General features: G+C 46.9%; 1 long non-coding RNA gene across 1 annotated transcript; it reads left to right on the top strand.

Annotated features, from left to right (window-relative positions):
* The first annotated feature begins 4,755 nt into the window (after positions 1–4,755).
* On the top strand, positions 4,756–5,551 carry LOC146754326 (uncharacterized). The gene is made up of 3 exons (XR_014938987.1): positions 4,756–4,887; positions 5,015–5,086; positions 5,433–5,551. It is a non-coding gene; the product is annotated as an uncharacterized LOC146754326 (long non-coding RNA).
* Positions 5,552–6,278: the final 727 nt, after the last annotated feature.

Genomic DNA, 6,278 nt, shown 5'->3' with positions numbered 1-6,278 from the left:
CACGTCTCTTTTTTTTTATAGCTTTCTGGTAATTCTGAGAGGAGAATGTCTTAGAGAATACATCAGTGAGGAACGCAGCCATGATCTGCAAATCCTGAGTTCAAACACCAGTACTGCTACTCACATTGGTCACGAATGCCTTTTCTCCATCTAAACCTCATACTAACCTATCTCTTATCTTCCAGAGCTGAATATTGGCATTAGCAAACGGCTGAAAAACACTGAAATCCAGGAGGTAGAAGATTGCACTTTTGAATGCATTCTGTCCCATGAAAGCATTGATGAGTTCAAGTGGACACTGAATGGAAGCAGAGTGGAAAGTGGTGGGCGATTTAAAGCTTCTAACGTGGGTTGGTAAGAGACTCTCCTTATCAAAAGTGTGACTCCTACTGACTCTGGGGAAGTCGTTTTTATTGCCCGTGGTCTAACCTCCAAAGCCTCTCTGTCTGTGAAAGGTAATGAGATGGGAGAGATTCTGGGGTCTGATTCCTTCAACTGTCTTCTGATAAGATTGTCATGAGAGCTAACTCATAATATGGTTAAAGTGAATAGCAACCTTCTACTTGAACCTTGAAGCACTGAGAATTTCTCTTAAAAATAAGTAAAAGGAGGAACCATTTGACACAAATGTGAGAACTACCCAAAGCACTGGGGTAGTGTTGGAAATGGGCATCTCACTACAGCTTGTTCCATTAACAGTAAATCAGGAATGATCTGTTGAGGGAACTGTGGGAGCAAATATCCTCTAAGTATAAGCTGAAGGGATGGCCTTCACATCATCTAACTGTACAACAAATTCCTATCTAGAACATGTGCATCTGAGAGCATCATCCGAGGCTCCCAGTGTGATCAGTGGAGAGAAGGAAGAGGCAGTTTTCAGACATGGTTCATCATCCTCAATGGGGTAGATTTAAGAGAGAATAAATGCTGCCTGGAATTCTATTGTCTGTACTTTACAGATTACTGCTGGCTGTAGGATGGCGTCTGTTGCAAGTGCCTCTCTAACTTATCTCCAGCATGTAGATGCGTGTATTTTGAGAGAGGCATCCTACCCTAAGTGTATGTTACTCAAAAAGCATGTTTTCTTTCAGAAAAACCTACTGAGGTAACAAAACAGCTGGAGGATAAGACAGCAGCAGCAGGGCAGGACATCAGCCTGAGCCGTGAGCTGTCGAAACCAGATGTGAACATCAGGTGGTACAAGGATGGCAAAGCAATCAGAAAAAGCCAGAAGTACGACTTGCAGCAGGAGGGAACTGGGGCCATTCTGATCATCCATGACTCTACCGCCAAGGACAGCGGGGAGTACACCTGTGAGACAGAGGACTCTGAAACAAAAGCCAGGGTCACTGTGCAAGGTGAGTTGAAAAGCACACTGGGGATGGCATGTAGAGAAGTCGAGGTAAATATCTGCAGCCTGTGGGTGATGTTTTTCTCTTCTGTTTCCTTGAGCGGGATCAATTCGTAGTTTTCAGAAAATATGGTGGATTAAAATATTTTAGTTAAAATAATCTCTAAACTGAATGATAAATGGCATGAGAAAGCAAAGCTGAGAACTAAGCTCCAGAAGAGAAAACAAAGTCAAGTATGGCATATTTAGAGACAGGTGAAGAACCCTTGAGCGCACTGAGGAGTACTAGCATACTCTGGAATGTCTCTTGGGCTCCCTACAGCACACATACTTGCTCTGGGGCATGTCTGGATGTCTGTAGAGCTCCTTGCAGGGCCCTGAGAAACCTCTGGGGCACATTAGGGGGCACTGGTTTCCATGTGAGTGTTTCCAGGTTCCCAGAAGTCAACAGGGAAGCCTTTGGAGACCCCTTGGGAAGACTCAGTGGGGCCCTAGAGTGATGTAGCAGCTTGTGTTGGTTGCATCTGCTTGGCAGGGAAGCGATTTCCCTGGTGGGAGCTGACTGACTGGGAGGTGATTCCCTTGGTTTAATTAATTTAATTACCTGGATTATAATTAAATAACACTGTTCAGCGTTCAATCAAGATTATATTTTTCCAAAGTACTGCAGTCGTGCATCTGTAGCAGCTTTCCTAAAATATATCGAGTTTATTCAAAATTCCAGTGATGCTCCTAAAGCACTTGAAGTGCATTTGAGGTGGCGAGTGACAAAACAGCTCTGAGAGAATCATCATCAAATCAGAACATTGGAACGGTAACTAATAGCAGAGATTCTGATAAGAATATTTAAATTTTCAAATTACCTTTTTCTAAAGTTGTATTTCACCAAGTTTCATCAATATGCACACTGAAGAGCTGACTTGCTATGTTTCTTTTTATAAAAAATCATGTGTTACAATTGAGAAAAGAAGGTATAGCATGTAACATCCTCCAAGTAAAGTGCAAAAAACATTTCTTCACAGTTCCAATTAATGTCTTATGTTTTGTTCAGACTCACTAAATGATGTATTTCAGGGTACATCACATGGGAATATAAGAAGACTATTCAGAACAGGAGCTGCAGAGCAAGATGAACAGCATGTGAAGGTAAGGCCGGGAACCAAGGACACAGCTTTTGTGTCACTCAGCCACCTGTGGCAGAGGTCAGGATTTCAGCAGGGATTTCTGCAGACGTTCCTTGAACACCCCCAGGGTGGGTGACTCCACCACCTCCCTGGGCAGTCCATTCCAGTGCCTGGCCACCCTTTCTGAGAAGTAATATTTCCTAATGTCCAGCCTGAACCTCTCCTGCCGCAGCTTGGAACCATTCCCTCTAGTTCTATCAGTAATGACACGAGAGAAGAGGCCGACCCCCAGCTCACTGCAACCTCCCTTCAGGAAGTTATAGAGAGCAATGAGGTTTCCCCTGAGCCACCTCTTCTCCAGGCTGGACATTCCCATCTCCTGCAGCCTCTCCTCATATGGCCCCATTGTGCTCCAGACCCCTCACCAGCTTTGTTGCCCTTCTTTGAACACGTTCCAATGCCTCAGTGTCTTTTTCTCAGTGAGGGGCCACAAACTGGACGCAGAATTCGAGTTGTGGCCTCACCAGTGCTGAGTACAGGGGGACAGTCACCTCTCTGCTCCTGCTGGCGTCACTGTTTCTGATGCAAAATGTATGTAAGTGTCACATGTGTGACATCCTTCTTGATGGAGTTCTGTGACTGGAGTTCAATGGATTTGAGAGCTGACTTGAAGCCTGTGGGCATCACCCAGGAGTTGGGGTGAGAGGATGAGGCGTAGGAACAGGAACCTCTTTGGTCGTTATTAACTCCCAACTTTTTGGTCAGGAATCTCTGTGTGTTTCTTTATCATGTAAAGAACAGAGTCATTGTGCAGCTTGTGAATGAATTGATTCACGCCTGCTGATTGGTGCTGTTCTCTACAGGGAGCTGCAATGGAAATGGACACTTGTGGTCCACTGTCCAGCCCCCTCCCGTGTTGGATTTTCTGGGCTTTGAGACACGTCTTCCAGATGCACTTTGTGTTATTTCTGATGTGTTGACCTGTTGAGCTCCAGCCCCAAAGGAGGATTCAAGTACTACCATTGGGAATGTAGTATTTCTTGCTAAACAGAATTCGTGTGCACCCTTGTCTTTCGTCTGCACAAAGGATCTTGTAATCATCTCTGTCTGTGTTTCTTTTAGAGCCAGAGATGGAGCAGAGAGGAACACAGACTTGGGTGAATCTTCATTCAGGAGCAGGGACACGTCATGCTCATCTGAGGTGTCTGGCTGACAGCAAGAGCAGAGAGGTAAGTTTCATAGGGTCGCGTGCCCATTTTATTTTATTTTTCATTCATGATGCATAGAGGCGTTCCCCAGACAAAGTGAGCATTTCTCAACTGGACTTTCTAGAAATGAGCTAGGCAGTGAAAATGGGTTTGAAGCATTCCTAAGAGCCCCGCAAGAGAATGCTGAGAGTTAATCTGGCACCCTCCTTTGGAAACGTCCGTTGTCTGTCAGCTCTTCAACTGTGCCCTAACACCTCCCATTGCGCTGCCACACCAGGATAGAATTCCAAGCCCACACTGAGTCCTGGAATGTTGTGGTGCCGTGTTGGAATCAGATGTGACCACGTGGTCTTGGCTCCCCGCCTTGTGGGGGGTCATGGTGGACCAGGCTTTTGGCCGTTGGTGATGTCATAAGCGGCTGGAATGAGGGGAGGAGCGGTGCGTTCTGTGTTCCTTTGTGGGTGAGCTAGTGGTCGGAGTGGTTGGTTGTCTTGTTGTTCTTGTGCCTTTTGTGCCGTTAGTTAGTTAGTTTTGTTAGTTAGTTAGTTTTGTTAGTTAGTTAGTGTTGTTAGTTAGTGTTGTTAGTTAGTTACTGTTGTTAGTTAGTTACTGTTGTTAGTGCCGTTAGTTAGTTAGTTCCGTTACTTAGTTAGTGCCTTTAGTTAGTTAGTGCCGTTAGTTAGTTAGTGCCTTTAGTTAGTGGCTTTAGTTAGTATCTTTAGTGCTTTTTCTTCTCACTGTCGTGTGCAGCAGCTTGTAGGTAAGCTGAGCTGACGTGGGATGGATGGGTGGGCAGTGAGGTGTTGAGAACTGCTGGCTGTTTGAGCTCACAGCACCGTATTGCTTACTCTTGACCATCAGATGTAATTTTCCCCGGTACACACGTTCCAAAGGGGTTATCAGTAAAGTTGGCACCTGTCCCGTGCTTCTTCCATTGTCTTTGCTCAGTAGTGGAAGCATTGTAAAGTTGCTGGGCGGACAGGCATCACGTAGCCTGAGACTCAGCATGTCTTGCAGCAAGTGGGTGGGACTGTTGTGCTGTGTGTGTTATTCCATGACTGTCTTAGCCCTGCTCACTGACCTGCTCTTTCTCTCTCCTCTCCTCACCCTCCGCCCACTGCCTCGGTGCAGCTTTTGCTCTCATTTCATCCGAGCAAAGCGACAAGGAACTGCTGCAGATAGCTTGAGGTGATCTCACTGCCAGGTACGTGCCATGTTTTGTCCCCCCGCATGTTTTTGCCGCAGGGTATGCGCGGGTAGCTCTGAAGAAGTCTGTCCATACTGTGCTGTGTGAATAGAGAAAACAGAAGTGTGTTTCTGCTCTGTTCCAGCTGTTCACACTTGCTGTGATGGGTGCTGCGTGCAGTGGGATCAGCCGTGAGCCTGAGTTGGCGGCGACGGAGGTACAGTATGAAGCTCTGGCCGGTCTTTTTTCCCTGTGTTGAGCCATTAGAAGGAGCTGCAGGTGTACTCTCCTGCAGGAAAGAATGGGCCAAAAAGGGCCTGGCCACCTGTCTGTGCCAGTGCCATTGCTGATTAGTCTGGGTAGAGAGAGATGCATCTTTGCATGGCCTGGCAATGCACGCCAGAAAGGGAAATAACTGTGATGAGACGTGCAGCTCCTTCTGAAGTGCTCCTGATAAGGACGGAGCGCATTTGCTGCAGCTTTCTTTGCAGATGTGCTCCTCACCTTGAAATCCTCCTGGTTTGTCCTCATCTCCTGACCACGGCCTGTGCTCTGTTTTGCAGGCTGATAACATGCGGGAGCCGCAGCTGGTGCGTGCTATGTCATCTTTAAACGTACCAGCGATTGCGGCAGCCCATGTTATTAGGAGCCACGTCGCCCAGGGGCCGGATGAGCTCTCTCTGGAGGTAAGCAGTTCCAGGCGTTCCTTGTTGTTGTGCACAGAATTAGTATAGAGTGTGAACGCCTCGGGAATACTCTCATATTTTGTGTCGTAGAAGAAGGCTTTTGTTTTAGCTGTGCTGAAGCTGGGATTGATGTTTCAATCTTTTGCAGGTTGGAGACATCGTGTGCATTGTTGATATGCCACCAAAGGAGATGAGCCCCTTTTGGAGAGGCAAGCGTGGCTTTGAGGTAGGCACACATTTTTGACTAGAGAGCACAGCTTCAATAGAGTCGGGAATCTCCGGTTGGAGCTGCTCTGCCTGCACAGGATGGCTTCTGGATGCAAACAGTTGCCCTGTGTCGGTGTCAGAGGACCTTCCCTTTGGCTCTGGGCTTGGGCTAATGACCACCTGTCTTTTTGTTCTTATTACAGGTTGGTTTTTTCCCTGGTGAGTGCGTGGAACTCATCAGGGGAAAACTGCCCGAGTCCATCCTACATTCGTTGCCAATGCCAGGTGCGTATTTTACATTTGACAATGCGGGTTAGTAAAATGGGGTCTGAACGTGGCTTTCAGGGGGTTCATTAATGCCCGAGTTGAGCAAGCTTAGAAAGAGAACTGCATTAAGCTCCTTGGGCACCTCCAGGGATGGGGAAAATCCGTTCTTGCGTGTCTTTGTTGGGAACATGCTTTCTGTTGTTACGTGTTCTGTTGAATGTGTTGCACTCGGCCTCGTCCAACCGAGCC

This window comes from Coturnix japonica, chromosome W (genome assembly GCF_054131305.1).
Source record: "Coturnix japonica strain WE chromosome W, WE-NBRP24, whole genome shotgun sequence".
NCBI classification, from domain to species: Eukaryota; Metazoa; Chordata; class Aves; order Galliformes; family Phasianidae; genus Coturnix; species Coturnix japonica.
Note: the sequence above shows the minus strand (reverse complement) of the source record. Positions and strands in the feature narration are given on the sequence as shown.